A 16,772-nucleotide genomic window follows, 5' to 3' on the forward strand; every position below is an offset into this window, starting at 1 on the left:
ACACAAAGGAAAATAAGACCTCCCTCCAGTTTGTAGAGACAGTCTTACCTACATTATTCATGACAGCTCCAGAAGTCCCAGACTCAGTTTATGTTTAAGAAAATGGGTAGACCTGGACATGGTGGTGCACACCTTTAATCCCAGCACCAAGGAGGCAGAGGCAGAGGCACCTCTGAGTTTGAGGCCAGCCTGATCTACAGAGCTAGTTCCAGAGCAGTGCAGATTACACAGAGAAACCTCGTCTCGGGGTGGGGGGCTGGGGGTGGAGGGGGGAAACAGAAAGAAAAGAAAAGCTAAGGGTAGTTAGCATAGGGAGTTGAGGCCACTGTGTCTTGGGCTGGCTGGAAAATGCCCAGGCACCAAGGGATGATTCTGGGGAGTCAGGACCTCCTATTTGGGCATAAGATGGAAAGTGGTCTTGTGTATATCCTGAATGGGGTCCTGGGGCTGAGATATGCAAAGATTCTTGCCACTCCCTTTGGTCTGGGTGGCACTTGGATGGACATACACAGTGAGAGGGCCAGGGAGCTTGGTAGAAAATGCTGCTCACCAGTTCCTGTGCATAGAACTTCACAGTACATGGAAGACCAGAAACACTTAGCTTTCTGCACCTGGCCCAAGGAAGGCCAGACGGTGTTTTCTCAGAGGAAAACTTAAATGACCACAGCCCATGACCTTCCATGCCTGACAGGAGCCATGCCCGTATTTGGGCTTCTGTCTGCCCTCACTAAGATGGCAGTCAGTTCCTATTCAATTATCAACTTGTATGACTCCCTGTGAGACCCCCAAGTTCCTGGCCCTCCCTACTGAGAGGGTTCAGGCCTAATCTCCAAGGAATCCTGTGGGCTGTTTGTCTCGTTTAGGCTCTGGCTCAGGGCTGGACTTGGAACCCCCAGATTCACTCAGCAACCCCCCCAGGGGCTCTCAGGCTCCTCAGAGGTAATAGTCCAAGGATCCCCAGCCACAGGTGCCAGTGAACGAGGTTGAACACGAGCCAGAGACCCCCACACTACAGACAGGGAGATATGCTCAGAGAGCAAGATGGGCAAAGACTATCCCTTCCCAGCTCCTGATGTGGTAGGCACGGGGACAGTCTGCTCTAGGAGGGCTCCAGCATCCTGGGTCCATCCATGCATAGGAAGCTCAGGTCCAGGCCTGCTCCTTCAGGATGTCTACCTACCACCCACCTGTCCAGATGCCCACAGTGGACTAAGTCCAGACAAGGGCTTTGGATTCCAGACTTGCCCCCTGTCCCACAATGGGCACAGTCAACAAGACTCCCAGCAGGCATTTGTGGCATAATGGTGCCACCCAGCGGACACATACAAATTGCATCCATGGTCTATAGTCAGGAAACCTGTCAGAAGTGGGTAGGCGCCCTCTGTTGGTCAGCCGACTCATAGACAGGCTTCCTCCTGGCTCTTGCAGGGGAAGATGTGGGTGAAGGGCCAGCACCTGTGTACCTCCCAGAACTTACAGATTTAGGGAATAAAGTCGCAGACCCTGTCTTAGTTTCTTTTCCTGTTTCTGTGATGAACTATCCGACACTAGCAACTGAAGGGTGGGTTGGTTTTGGCTCACAGTGCCCAGGCATAGCCCATTGTGTTGGGGATGTCTTGGAGGCAGCTGCTCACATCACTTTCACAGGCAGGAAACAGAGGGTTCATATCTCCCTTCTTCAATTTTGTGCCACCTAGGATCCAAGCTCAGGGAAGGGTGCCACCTGCCTCTAGGGCGGGTCTTCCTGCCTTATTCTAATCTGGATAGTCCCCGAAGCATGCCTGGATGCTAACCTGATGCCAATACTGGAGGCTTGTCTCCTAGGTGTTGTCTACTGTCAAGCTGACAGTTGATAATAACCATCTCACACGGTCACCTCAGATGGAGAGGCACGAGGTCCCAGTCAGCTGGGCCTGAAACCACACCTAGCCTCAGTATCTAGAGTCCATAGTAGGCAGATAGAGAAAGTGCCCATTTCAGAGGGAGAAATGCTGTGTGTAGATCACAAAGTGAGAGCTTCCCCCTGGAATTCACTGGAAAGAACACAGACCAGCCAAGGAAGCTGACCCTCTGGCCTGGGTGCCGAGAGCCCCAACCATGGGGATGCACCAGGGAGAGAGAAGTCAGAGGGTCCAGGGTGTCTCCGCTGAGGTCACTGGCATTGTCAAGGGTCAGGTGACTGACAGTGCAGGTATCTGGAACACACACAGTGAGAAGCTGAGGAGAGATTGCTGGGAGAGGCAGGGATGCGATGGATGGGGGCCCAGGCAGGCGGGGGGTGGAGCAGCTGGGGCTTTGTGTTGCAGTCTGGTGCGGTCAGGTTGTGGAATGAATGGGCATCAACACAGCACAGACTGAAAAATGACTTATTCCTGACTACAAAGGAAGCCACCCTGTACATTCACTGAGATGAACTGAGACTGTGATCATCTCATACGGACTGTTCAGCTTGATTCGGTTGTGACTATTGACCCAGCCCACTTAGGGGCTGTCAGCTCATTTTCCTGTTCACCTGTTTGACCCATGGTCCATCTGTCTGCCTGTTCTTCCATCTGGTTCTGTCCCTCCGCCCCTGCAGCATGGAGTGGAGCCCCTTGGACGAATTCAGCTTCTCTGCAGCTGGTTTGTTCCTTACGTCATCCGTACAGACCTTGCTTACACTTCTATCAGCTCCCTTCTATATCATTCTGTAACTCACTTATATTCATAAAGAGGCATGTTTACCATGTACCACCGGTGTGTTGTAAGAGATAATATTTATAATTCAGATAGGAATAAAAGAAGCTGTGTTGGCCTCAGCAAGATCAGGGAGAAAAAGGGCTATCTGGTAAATTGCTGCTGTTGAGGCTGCAGTACCCAGGATTTACTGTGAAAGGACTGGGGCCTGCTGTTTGTGTGTCTGATACAGTGACTGAGGATAGGCTCCCGGGCCTGCTGCTGCAATTGTGGAACTCAGCCTCGCTGCCTCGGGCCCTTGGCACCCGCTGTGCCTTTTGCTAGACTGTTTCGCTCACATTCCCGGCTTCTGTTACTGTGAAAATTTACCTGGGCACACTTCATTCCCTCGGAAAGCCTTCTGTCCCACAGCACACGCCCCTTTCATACTGCCTGGCTGACTGGCCTCTGAGTACCTGCACTGTGTTGGGCTCCATAGAGACAGGGCGTTTTGTGATGCAGCCCGGAGTGTCTCCAGGAGCACAAGCTGAGGGACCTCTGCATGGCTGTGCAGACTTGCAGCTGATTCCACACAGGGAGAACTCCAACACAGACAGACATGCATGAGCCTTCATCCTCAGTAGCATTCTTGAGTTTCATTGAGACCATTGTGAATTAAATGGGTGCCAAACCATGGCAGACCTGTGGGGGAGACTGGGGGAGAGCTTGGGGTCTGCAGCAGGAACTTGAGGGCCAGAAGCAAGGATCAGGCGGCTCCTGCACTTTGGACTCGGGCAGTGGATCTGGGCTTCTCTATTGCTGCTTGTGGCCCTCAGTTGACCTGGGAATTCAAGTGGCTGCCAGGAAGAGTCTATCAAAAGTGGGCTGCAGAAGCCAGAGGCAGGGCTTCACCTATGGGGGGGGGTGTTGACAGTTCTAAATGTGGGTGTCTTTAAGTGCATAAGCCCACAGCAGTCTGAGAAACAGAAAGAACTTCGAGAAGCTCCTGTGAGTACCCAAAGGACACAAACGAAGCTAGCCTCACAGAAAGAGGGGGCACCACACTTCATCAGCTATCCTTGACCCAGGGGTGCCAATGAACTGTCTCGCTCTGCAAGCTCTCTTAACGATGGCCTGGTTTCATTTCTGTCGCTGTGATAAAATACCCCAGCATCAAGTGATGTGGGGAAGGAAGGGTTTGTTTGTCCCACAGTCTTGGGTTTCGGTCCATCACTTTAGAGAAATCAGAGTGGCCGGAGCTTGAAGCAGCTCCTGACATCACATTCACAGTCGAGAGCAGAGAGTAATGCATGCACACGTGTGTACATGCACTCTTGCACTTAGCGCCTTTTCTCCTAACATGCTTCAGGGGCCCCTCTGCCTGGGGAACAATGCTGGCCATAGGGGTCTGTATGTTCCCACACCAGTTAGCAATCCAGGCAGAACAACCCAGTGTAGACAATCCCTCATCTGAGACTCTTCTCAGGTAAGTCTAAGTAGTGTCACAATGGCAACTAAAGCTGACCACCACAGAGCACAACTGTAAGGTTTTGTTTGTTTGTTTGCTTTTTATCTTTGGGTTTCAGTTTGATGATGTCTATTTCCAAACTCAGCCACAACAGGACTATTGCTCTTTTCTACCTATTTAACCTTAGCGTTTGAATTTAAAATTTTTCTAAACTTGTTTAGTGTGTGTGTGTGTGTGTGTGTGTGTGTGTGTGTGTGTGTGTGTGTGTGTGTGTCTGCGGGCGCACAGACAACTTGTGGAAGGTGGTTCTTTCCTTCCACTATGTGGATTCCAGGAAATCAATCAGCAGATTGTCAGCCTTGGTGACAAGTATCTTTATCTCCTGAGCTGTCTCACCAGTTGAGTTTTGAAGCTGTGATTATGGATTAAGTGCCACACACCGGGGTCCTGAGCACCTGAGGGACAGGACATGGCTACTATCTCAGTCTCCTAGGGGACAGACGGGCATGGCACAGGTTGAGGCAGACATGCAGAGGGAAGACTGGCCTCCCTGAAGGAGGCGAGGAGGGCTGCTTCAGTTGCTTTTCTCATCTCTGCCCAAATAATTGACCTGAAATTTAAGTGGGAAAGGGTGCCTTTGGGCTCCCAGTTTGAGTCCATTGCCGTAGATAAGGTGTGGCTACAGGTGCCACTCGGGGCTGTGGCAGAGGGAATGTGAGGCTGCTCGCTCACATTTGGGTAGACAGAGAAGCAGCGAAGGGACTGTGCTCAGGTGGCTTCCTCGCCTCCCCGTTTCTTCTGTCTGCAGCCGCAGTCTCTGGGATGATACTGCTCACATTCAGGGTGAGCGTGAGTACCTTTCCTTCCCTGCTCAGATGACTCTGTCTGGAAGGTCAGCCTCACAGATAGACACACCCAGCGGTGAGCCTCACCGACTGCCCTAGGTGTTTCTCATTCCAACCAAGATGATGGTGAAAATGGCCTCCACGGGGTCTGAGTGGGGATCCTGCCCACACAGCAGCCAGGGTGCCCAGGGCCTGGACCCTCTCTGCTTTATTTAGAAGTGTGGGCTAGGGATCTCTTCCCCTGGTCTCTGGGACATTTGGATGGACAAGGTCTTTGGGCCACCTGGCCACAATCTTGAGGCCTTCTCTTACTTATCTGTAGGGTAGGATGTAGTCCTCCTATAAACCTCTTCCCTCACAGACAGCCTGGTCATTAAATGGGCTTTACAGACAGGATGGATAGACCACTCCATGCTCCCATTTAGGTCCCTGAGGACTACTGTCCTGAGTCCTTTCACCGACATCACAGTCTATTTCCCACCTTCCTCTTCTGTTCCTCTGTCCCACACGAGGCCAATGGCCCTGGGCTTGAGAACCACTCGAATGGTTCAGAAATGATGGCCCAAGGCCCGGGTGCAGCACCAGGATCCATGGAGGTAAGTGGGGAGGGATAGGGGATTGGCACTGGATGCACATCTCAAACACTACAGAGGATCCTTGCAGGGCCCTTGCATTCTGAGCATCCCGGACCAACCTGTCGACAGCTCTGTCTCCAGGATCTGGCTTCACTCTACTCTGCTCAGGGGATACAAGCTGACCAAGAGAAGATGTACAACATCAGCCCTGGGCTTTCGTTGAGGACCACTAGGGTTAGATGACTGATCTGAACAGCCCAGGCCCCTAGTCCTGCAGCTAGCTCCCTATCTTGTCCTATTTCTGTCCCTTACTCATTCTCAGCCTATCAGGGCTGGGTTTTTGTTTTGTTTTGTTTTTGGGGGGGCTTGTTGTCTGTTTGTTTGTGGTGCTGGATACAGGCGAGGCCAGCATTTCACCTTCAAGCCATGGCCCCAGTGCTCAGGTTTTGATAGTCAGTAGGCATGTGAGAGCTAGGTTATCCTTGTGTGAACTTGGAAGGCCTGGGTCTTGGAGCTGATGGCTTCTCAGGCTGTGAGCCAGCTCTCTCAATGTCTCTGTGGGATCATTTGGAATTCTAAAGGCAGAGTGACCCAGTGTTCGTATGTCCTTGCCATATGGATCCTTCTGCTGTGCTAAGGACAGCTGGGGGGGGGGGGTGGGATGGGGGAAGCTGGAGCCTCTATTTCGGGCCTTCTGCTTCAGGTCTGGCAGAAGCAACAGGCTTCTCCTCCTCCCCCACTCCAGATGCCAGAGGCCAACAGGTCTCTGTAAGCCCAAAGTAGCCCTGTCTGGCCAGGACTCATCAGGCCTTCCTTGTCATTTCATGATCTGATACAGCAGAAGGAGAAACAGCTGGCTTTACACCTCTAAGCAGACTCTCTGGGCCAGCAGAGCAGGGACACAGACATCAGTGGACATGTGCCTGATGGGCAGGGCTAAGTTCCCCTTCGTTCAGTGATCTGGGCCAGTCCTTTCCTTCATCCTGTGCAGGGGTCAGGGTCAGCCTCCCCTCCTGTGCAGGGGTCAGGGTCAGCCTCCCCTCCTGTGCAGGGGTCAGGGTTAGCCTCCCCTCCTGTGCAGGGGTCAGGGTCAGCCTCCTCTCCTGTGCAGGGGTCAGGGTTAGCCTCCCCTCCTGTGCAGGGGTCAGGGTCAATCCTTTTTCTTGTGAAGCGATGGGGCCTGTTCCCCTTCTATGCAGGGTCAGGGGAAGCTCCCCACTGTCTTTGTTTCTGCACAGGGATGGGTACACTGTGTATGTGATCTTTTCCAAGGAATGCGGGGGCATCCCCATGTGGCAGAGAAGGTAAGTAAAGGACGAAGACCCCGAGTTAACTTTCCAGGTTCACACAGTCCAAGTCCAGCTCTGTCTTAGTGCTATCCAAGTTTCCTTTAAGAATCCTCTCCTCTTCCCTTCCCACATTTGCAAGGGAAATGAGTCTGGCTTCCCCTGAGAGTAGTCGGCAGGGGGCAGCAAAGCTCTCCCTCAAACAGGGGACTGTGCTAACAGTAGCCAACCTGAACAGCCAGAGGAAGCAGACTTTAGATGGGACAGTGGTAGGTAAAGCTAAACCAGACAGCCAGGGGATCCAGGCCTGCCTTTAGGAGTGATTTTTGATACATAAAATAATGTTAGAATACAAAGATATGTAGAATCTGTCTGTCTATCACTTCTACTATTCTAAAGAACTCCACTTAATACAGTTGGTGGCACCATAGCTTTATCGGTCTGAGTTCTGGAGGCCGTCCTTCATTTACATAAAGCACCAGGACAGGTGAAGACTAAGCCAGCTCATGAGCAGAAGTCAGGGTCGGGGCTGGAGAGACGGCTCAGCGGTTTAAGAGCACACGCTGCTCTTTCAGAGGACTGGAGTCCAGTTCTCAGTCCCCTCCAGGTAGTTCACAACCACTTGCAACCCCAGCTCCAGGGGAATCTGTCGCCTCCTCCACAGGGGTCCTCTGTCCTCCACAGGTACCTGCACGCATGTACCCACCCAGAAGTGAGGACTGGGACAGCCTCGGAGGGCACGAGGCCAGGGGATCCAGAAAGCTGGTCTCTTGGCTCTCTTTTTTTCTCTTCTAACGTGGCATGTACTGAACATTTGAATCCACGGACAAGAAACAGAGAGAAGGAGAACAGCAAGTAGTCTGAGGCTATACAGTGAAAGCCTGCCCCCAGAGACATACTTCTTCCAGCAAGGCTCCATTTCCTCAAGGTTCCATAACCTCCCCAAACAGCGCCACCAACTGGGGACATGTATTCAAACACATGAGCCCATGGGGAACATTTCTCATTTGAACGACTGCACTCATAGGCCTGGTCAAGGGTAGATCTGGCCATTCTTGTTAGTTGTCACCTTCCATGTCCTCGCCAGCTGTGGACACTTGCAGAGAGGCTAGCCTGAGGTGATTTACTGTTTCTGGGCTACTGTACCAGAAAGGGTACCACTGCACAGGCCGCCAGACTTAACGGAGGCTTGCGTCACTTTCGGGCTCATGGCTCATGGCTCATGGCTCTCCACACGCCTGCTCCCTTGTGCAGATGCCTAAGTCTCCTTGATGGGCAGTAGAAGCTAGGTCAGTGGCCCTGAAGCCACCTCTGCTACAGCCAAACATGGGCCAAGTGAGAAAGACCAGGAGCAGCTTCACACAGCACAACCAACAGGTGACGATGCCTGTGTGCCCAGCCTTGTGCCAAGAGACAGTCGCTTAGAATTTAATCCTCCTGAGCCTAGATATTGGTGGCTAATGTCTCCCCTCCAGGAAAGCTGATGTTTCTAGGGGTAAATGGTGGACTCTGGGCTTGGGACAGAAGACACAAGTCAATGTGTCCCCAGACACCTTGTTGGGCAGAAAGCAGGGACAAGGTCAATCAAGGCATGTCCCAGATCACTAGAGCAAGCTGAGAGTCCACATGGCCAGAGCCAGAACGGTGGGGAACTAAGTGCCACAGGACTGCAGCCCAGAATGTTAGAGAAAGTGCCACAAGCCCAGGCTACAGTACATGGCCGAGTTAACGAAAGGGAAAACAAGGCCACCTCTTATACAGAGGAATGGTGCATAAATGTCACTGGTGCCCTGCCCTTGAGAAGGGGACACGACTCCTACCCTTGGCCATGGGTTGGGCATAGCAACTCTCATCTAGATGATCAAAAAGGGGATGGCATCATACCATTCATCAAGGCCATCTAACCTCAGTGAGGAGTCAGGCTGATGGGTGCCCTAGCAGGGTGACCGTGGTATGCTACCCTTTCCTCCTCAGGCATCCACAACCCCACAAGGAGGGACAGTTTAACTGAGGGATGCCCTGCCCAGTGTGCCTCAGGCTGCCAAAGACAGTTTCTGCTGAGAGACTGTCTCCAGGAGGAGCTCTGGGAGACCTGATGGCTCAGTGACAGACCCCATTCATCCAGTGGGCCGCCTCTGCAGAATACACCACAGCCTCATCACCCATGGCCAAGGTGGCCTAAAGACCAGAGCCCTCTATGTATGGGAACCAAGGGAGGCTTAGAGTCAGCCTGGGAAGGCACAGCTGAGCTCCAGGCAAGCTCAGAGGGCTTTCAGCAGAGGGAGTAGCAAAGAAGATGTGGTGATCTATGGATGCTTCTGGGCTGTGTATCACAAGATGATGAGGTATAGGAGTTCAGAATCCTAGGGACCTTCCTCTGGGGTGGGCCCTATCTGAACACACTTATGGACTAGCTGCTCTGAGTCTCCTCCAATCCTTTGAGCTTGAGAATATCAATCCTGCCTCATGAAAGAGGAAACAGAGGCACTGAACAGTTTAGTGAGAGTCATCATGCAGTTCTTGGGGGATGGAGCCATGCCATCATGTGAGTTTGTCCTGAATAATGGGGAGCCATGGAAGGCTATTTAGTAGGGGCAGATCACAGTGAGGTTGGCACTGAGTACTGCAGTTCAGGGCACAGGGGAGGCAGATTCCAGCCTCTCACCTGTGAGGACAGGTGACCATGTTCCTCAGGCAGATTGGAGTGAGGGCAGCAGAGATGCCTCATGAACGCTGCGTAAGAGCATCCATGCCCCTGAAAGACAAAGAGGTCCTTCCTCCACAGCATCCATTGGCACCCCCACCCTGCTCTGCTGAGCTACTCTAAGCACCTTGTTCCTGCAGCCTCCTGGACCATCACGTGAAACACTCCATTCTAAGAACAGAAACTTCCTTCTGCTCTGGCGGGAGTCTGGAGCAGCCAATGCTAATTAAAAAGTTAATGTAATTAATATTGGCAGAGGAGCTGCTGATGAAGTCCTCAATATTTTCCTTCCATCGATGGCTTTGTGTTTTATGGCCCTTCAAAGAACTGCTTAGCTGTCCAGAGGAATTTCTGAAATCCAGGCCACAACTTGCCATTCCTGAGCTGGCTTTCCTGAGGGCATGGCTACCCGGAGCGGCAGGCACACCTACATGACTTGCAAGATTGTCCCTGGGAGGGGACTTCTTGGCTCTCTGCCTCAACTCAACTTGGGAACCCTCTCATCCTTTCTATCTTGTGGGGGACAACCTTGTTCTGTGGACTGCACCCCCCACAATGAGGTTGCAGAGCAAGTGGGCTTCGCTGGCCTTCTAGTCAGATCTTTGCTCTGTGGGTCTATATTCCCTCTGGCCGCTGAGTGTGACAATGTCCACTTCTGACAGCTACAGGAGGCTCAGCTGTGCTAAGAGAGAGAGAGAGCAAGAGAGACCCCAAATATGTAACATTTCAAGTGGGATGGGCATTCACTTCTTGAGGAACCTTCCTGGTACATTGCCCTGGCTGATGGCAGTATGCTTCTGCTATGACTCTCAGGCCCTTATTGTCACCTGGTGGCCACCTTACCTGAGGGTCCTGCCACCACCTACCCCTGATTAGTGGAAGAGCGAGGGAGAGTGCAGAGCAGTTGCACCCACTTTACAGTTCAGGTTCAGCATGGACACCCTCTTCTCTCCTCATCTCCTGCAGCTGGAGCTCAGCCTTGTGGCCGGAACTAAGCTCTCCTCATCTCCTGCATCTCCTTGTGGCTGGAACTAAGCACAGGGAGGCCAGGAAAGGCCATCCAGTTCCATATTCAGAAAGGAGAGTAGAATGTGGACTTTGACAGGCAGCTCACAGCCTATTACACAGGGCTGGTGTGAACATGCAGTAATGGAGTAAGTGATACATACGCCCTTTGTACTGTGGTGCAGAAAAGAGTACCAGGACAGGGGCTACCCATATGTGAGTGCTTAAGAATGAGTGCGAAAGGGCAGGGGTGTTTTTTTTATTTGATGGTTATGTAGGTCCACGGCTGGGCAGATAGATTAGATGAGGGTGAACTGGTGGGTGGGTAGGTGGACAGATGAGTGGATGGGTTGCTAGATGGATAAATAGATGGGTGGATTTGTAGATGGATGGGTGGGTAGGTGGATGAACAGATGTATGGGTAGATGGATGAATGTGTAGACAAGTAGATGGATGGTAGATGGTTTGATGGATAGGTGGGTATGTGAATTTATAGATGGATGGGTGAGTAGGCAGATGAATAGGTGATTGGGAATGTAAATGGATGATTGGGTGAGTATGTGGGTAGGTAGGTAGGAGGTTAAATAGTGGGTAAATGGGTAGATGGGTGGGTAGATGATTGGGTGGATGGCAAATGGGTGGGTGGATGGTGAAAGGGTATGTGGATATACAGGTATTGTGCTTGATAATTTTATGTCAATGTAACATGAGCTAGGGTCATTTGGGAAGAAAGAACCTCAATTGGAAGGATTTCTCTACTAGACTCGCCTGTGGGCAGGCCTGTAGTACATTTTATTGATTAATTATTGATATAGGAGGACCCAGTTAACTGTGGGTGGTGTTATCCCTTGGCTGGTGGTCCTGGGCCCCATATGAATGCAAGCTGGGCAAGTCATGAAGAGCAAGCCTGTAAGCAGCTCTCATCCATGGCCTCCTGCTCCAAGCTCCTGCTCTGTTTGAGTTCATGTCCTGTCTTCCTTCAATCAATGATGGACTATCGCATGGAAGTGTCAGTGAAATAGACCCTTTTCTCCCCAAGGCTTTTATGGTCATAGCGATGGGAACCCTAATACAGATGACCAATGGTTATGAGCTGATGGGTGAATGAATGGATGGATGCATGGAATAGGCTGGTGAGTGGAAGTGAAGCCTGAAAGAGGACTTAGTGTCCAGACAAAGTGGTCTGAGTTGGTTCCTGAAGCAATGACTGGCCCAAGGTAACTAGAGGACAGCAGAGTCCCTGCGGTGGAACCTGAGAGGGTGACTTGTCTCCTGTGACTGAGAGGTTATGGCTTGGCCTGTTGTTCAAGGTGTCCCCCACCATGATCACAGTGTGTCCCTCCTGTGGCCATAGTGTAATCCCATGACCATAGTAGATTCCCATAGTCATGGTGTGCCTCCATAGATATTGCATGTCCCCATGGTCTTAGCATGTTCCCCCTTTATTCTGTGGAAATAGATTTTCCAAGGGAAAACTTGAGGTGTCTTGGGCTGGCAGCAATGCACAGGACAGCTCCTTCTGGGTCATGTCTGATGACCGTCTCAGTTAAAGATGGCCCTGAGATCTAGAACAAATGGAAAGAGGCCAGCATCTTGGTTCCTCAGCTTCAGAGCCATGCAAGGGCCATCATTTCATCTCTCAAGGTTGAGCAAACAAGGTTGCTCAACTTCCCGTGTGCAGTGCCAGTACCTTGACCCCAGGTGTGGGTGGTGCATGATTTCCTCCTATGCTTAGCCTATCCCCTGGCTTGGGTATATAAGCCCATTACTCTCTGTAATAAAAGGTGGCAGCTTCTTCTTCACTTCTCGTGGCGGTCTGTTAAGTTCTTCAATCCCGACACCTTCTGCCAGCTCAGTACTCTGGGCACGTGAGCGCGGCCCTTCCTTCCTTCCTTCCTTCTTCTTCTTCTTTATTTTTTCCAGTTGTTGGGAGGAAACCTATGGGGACTAGAGGGGTTTAGTGACTTTAGTGACTTGCTCAGGATTACACAGCCAGAAAGTGTGATTACAGGTTGGTATTTTGGCTCAATGCCACTTGTGGCCTCAGCCGCCCCCCTGCACTGCACAGCATCCAGGGGTCTCTCGCAGCGGAGAGGTGGTGCCTTCAGCCTCCACACTTGGCCAGTGAGACTTGCTTACCTGTTGCGTAGCTGCTTTGGGCACAGCTTGCTCCATGATGGATTAATCAGGAAGGAGCCATCGATCCCTAGATGAGGTTTCATTATTCGTGTTGGGCCACACTAAGCAAGGCTCCCAGCATGAGAGCTGTGTTACGGGGCCGGAGCAGTTCCCCTCTCCCATCTGCTGCTCCTCCCAGTGCTCATGTAGGTGTGCCTTGTGTGCACCAAAGCACGAGGTCACGTGTCAGGGATAGAGGCATCCTGAAGCATAAGGAATCCAGAGATCAGTGCGGCCAGCGGCCTGGGAAAATGGCTTCATTGCCAAGTAGGCAGTCTCCAAGGTCTGAACTGGGGTAGGTATTGATAGCAGCTGGGCTGGGGAAGTCTAGTAAAACAGTGAGCTCCCCTTCCATGATCTCCAAGGAGCCCTAGGAGCTGACTGAGCAGGGAGTGTCTATCAGGAAGAATGTCTTGGCTCAGGTTAACAGGGAGGTGGGAGAAGAGGGAGGAAAGGGACATGGCCCCCGCCATTTTGGACGGATGAATGTGGAGAAGTGGGTGGGATCCAGAGCTCCTCTGGAGACTGAATCAAGAAATCCAAAAGGGTGCTAGGGGACTCCTCAGTGGATAACAAGCTTTCTCAATCAAAGGAGGCCCGGAGCTCAGACCCCAGCCAGAAGTGGTCGTGTGTGCCTGAAATCCCAGTGCCGGAGGAGCAGAGGTGGGAGGACTCACACTAGCTAGGATAGTCTAGCCAAAACACTCCATGTTCAGTGAGAAGCCCTGTCTCAAAAAATAAGATGGTTCAGTAGGAAAGGTTCAAGCCTTGAGACCCAAGTTCAATCCCTGGAAACCACAAAAGAATCAGGATGCAGTGGCCTGCACCTGTAATCCCAGCACAACCGTGGGAAGAAGGGAGCCAGAGACTGGAGGATTTGCTCCGAAGCTCACGGGCCTGATAGCCTGGTGGAAGTACCTTGGCAGAAACCACAGGAGAGAGAGCCGACTCCTGAAAGGAGTCCTCTGACCTCCCCATGTGTACCATGGCAGGTGCGCATGTGCAATGCATGCACGAAAGCTAAAAGTAAAGGATTGAATGTAATAGAGGGCGTCACGTGACCCTTGGTATCCATACACACATGAAGCCATAGGAGCACACTTGCACGTATGTGCCTACGCTACATGCATACCCATGAAGCCCAGAAGATGAGCTGGAGGAAGAAGAAAGAGGTAGCTTGGCAGGCCATGTGTCTGAGGTGGAGGGAGGGTGGGGTGGGGGTGGGGGAGGGTTGTCTCCCTAGTGTCTCCCTAGTGTCTCCCTGCGCAGGCTGCTGCAGCCCCTCACCTTGGGTCTCAGAGGGTGGTGGTCACATAGAAGTATTTTAGATCAGAGTGTTGGACCAAGGTTTTGTCCCCAGGATGGTGGGGACAGTCACATGGTTTGGGAAGCTTGCTGCTGTGAAGTAAATGTGGGCTGAGACAGCTGGAGACAGGGAGGCTGGACACAGGTTGTGGTCCCTCTGGCCTCCCACTCCCAGGGAATCTGCTTCAAGCCTGGGTCTGCCCAGCAGCTCCCACTGCATCCCAACTGCTGCTGATGCCGCTAAGACCCACCCTTGTGAGGCACTGGGGGTAGGTCATACACTTATTAGCCCTCTCGCAAAGCTTAGAGGTCTGGAGAGCTTGGTATTTAATTAGAGGAAGATTGATGCTGCCATTTCAGGGCAAGGAACTGACCACCCCAGCCTGAGATCAGACGGCTTCACTGCGCATGCACAGTCCAGGGCTGGCCTGAGCTTGCTATGAGCTCTGAGCCAGGTACCCACAGCACAGAGGGCAGCTGGAACAGAGATGGCTCTGGCATGGATGTATCTTCCAACATGAACTATCTTCATGTGACCCAGTCAAGCCTGGGATCACAACACAGTGGGGAGCTGAGGCCATGGAAGACAGGTCTCACATGAGTCCAGGCAAAGCTATACCTAGACTTAGGCCTCAACCCCTGCCCGTCCCTTCCCTCTCTCTGTCTCTTCATTCTCCTTGACCAGCTTCTGGAGCCTCATCCCACAAAACACCTACATGAGTCCCACCTGGCAGGTAGGGACAGACTGAAATACTAGCTTCTGCCAGGCGTTTGCTTGCACCCACTAAGTGTTTAGTATGGCCCTTCTGGACACTGTTTTTGGGGGGCTTGTAGAGACTTCTGCAAGCAAAGGTGCTGTCTGAGCCGCTTTGCGCTGAAGAATTGTGGGCATCGCTAAAGGGATCTATCTATCTATCTATCTATCTATCTATCTATCTATCTATCTATCTATCTATCCATCCATCCATCCATCTAACCTATCATCTGATACCTACTATCTCTTCTTCATCTATCTATAAAATTCATTGTCTAGCCCAGCATGGTGGCACACACCTCAGGAGGTGGGGCAGGTGGATCCCTGTGAGATCAAGGCCATCCTAGGCTACAAAAATGAGTTCCAGAACAGCCAGGGATACAGAGAGAACCCCTATCTTGAAAAACAACAACAAAAAATCCATTGTCTATTTACACACCGATTAACCTGGCCATTTGCCATCACCTAGCTGGCTGTCTGGCTATTAGCTACTTACTAATAGAGAGTCTCCTGCCATCATGACCTTGGGAGGTTCAGGGCCTTATCTCGTATTGAGAGGGGACATGTTTTCTGCATGTGTAGATGGAAACTCTATCACTATGGGAGCCCTGAGTGATGGATGGCTCATCTGAAGCCAGTACGAACTCCGAGGATTCAGTCTTGTTTTGAATCACAGGGAACTCTGAACATCCAGACCCAGATTCTCAGCCACCCCTTCCCACCTCAGAGCCTGGCCTGGACACACAGACTGGCCTCAAACACACATCATTCTCATGACTTCAAGGTGGCTTCCATGGTAGGTGTGTTAAAGCAGGGGGGACCGGGTTATGGGGAAGGAGGGACGGCCTTTCCCTGCCCCTTTAGGGAGCAAGAAACGATTTTCAGTATCCTTCCTGCTTTCTCGGGTGAGCATTTCATGCAGTGGACTTTGCTCCTAATGCCACTGGCATCCTTGCCAGCAAGAGGGAAGGGGCTTAGGGCATGGGACTCCTGGGTTCCTGAAGGTCCTCGCCTATGCTGATATCCTCTGATGCTGGCAGAGAGCTGAATTTAGACCTAACAACAGCAGCTCTGCACATCCAGACACATGGTGGGATATGGGGGCAGGGAAGGCCCCAAGGCCAGTCAGCCTGGTTGGGAAAGGAAATGTTCTTACAGGCAGATTTCCAGCAGTCACTGGCAGTTTAATATCCAGCGCCCAGGCAAGGAGCCGTGGCTGATGCAGGCTGCAGAGGGCAGGCAGCGCCCACAGCAGAGAGGAAATGAAATGCCTGCCTCGCTCCTGAACAATGCCGCTAATCAGTCCCTGGATCAGGCTGAGTTCTGTTAGGCTACGGTTAGGCAAGGCCAGCAGGTGCAAGTGAGGCTGTGGGACCTGAGAGAGGTGGCTGCAACGCTACACCTCCTCATGGCTTATGCCCATTGAGTGCTTGTGTGGCTGAGTGTGCACGTGTGATGCACACTGGAGTCAGAGGAACCTGGCCTTCTCTGTCATTTGTTGCTCCGACCCTGGGGCTGTCTGCAGCCCTTATCCATATTGCTCCCACCCTACCTCTCTTGTTTGCTGCGATCCCAAGGCTTTCTGAACCCCAAATACCCCATCTTTCCACCCTCCAATCCCTCTGTGGGGCCTCCGGTGTTTATTGCCCACCAGCAGCAAAGTTCCCAGGACCCTTGACCTTGGCTGCACATCCAGTCATCTTGTCTCAACAGAATCGTGTTGCCCCAAGACACTGCCCTTCAAGCTCCCGCCCCACTGGCCGATGTGGGATAGCTTCCATACCCTTGTCCTGGAGTCTCCCAAAGGGCTGTACCAATCTCCAAACTCCCCTCCTCTATGACCTTCCCTATAACTGCAGGCCCCAGACGTGGAGTTCTGACCCCAGTGGTCATGGCAGAATCCTGGCTCCAAAGCTCCCTCTCCTGCCATTTTCTCATTTCTCTCCAGACTCTTCTACCATTTCTTGCTTTATCGGAGTGCATGGACCTCCACATGT

This window comes from Phodopus roborovskii, unplaced genomic scaffold, assembly GCF_943737965.1.
Source record: "Phodopus roborovskii unplaced genomic scaffold, PHOROB, whole genome shotgun sequence".
Classification (NCBI taxonomy): domain Eukaryota; kingdom Metazoa; phylum Chordata; class Mammalia; order Rodentia; family Cricetidae; genus Phodopus; species Phodopus roborovskii.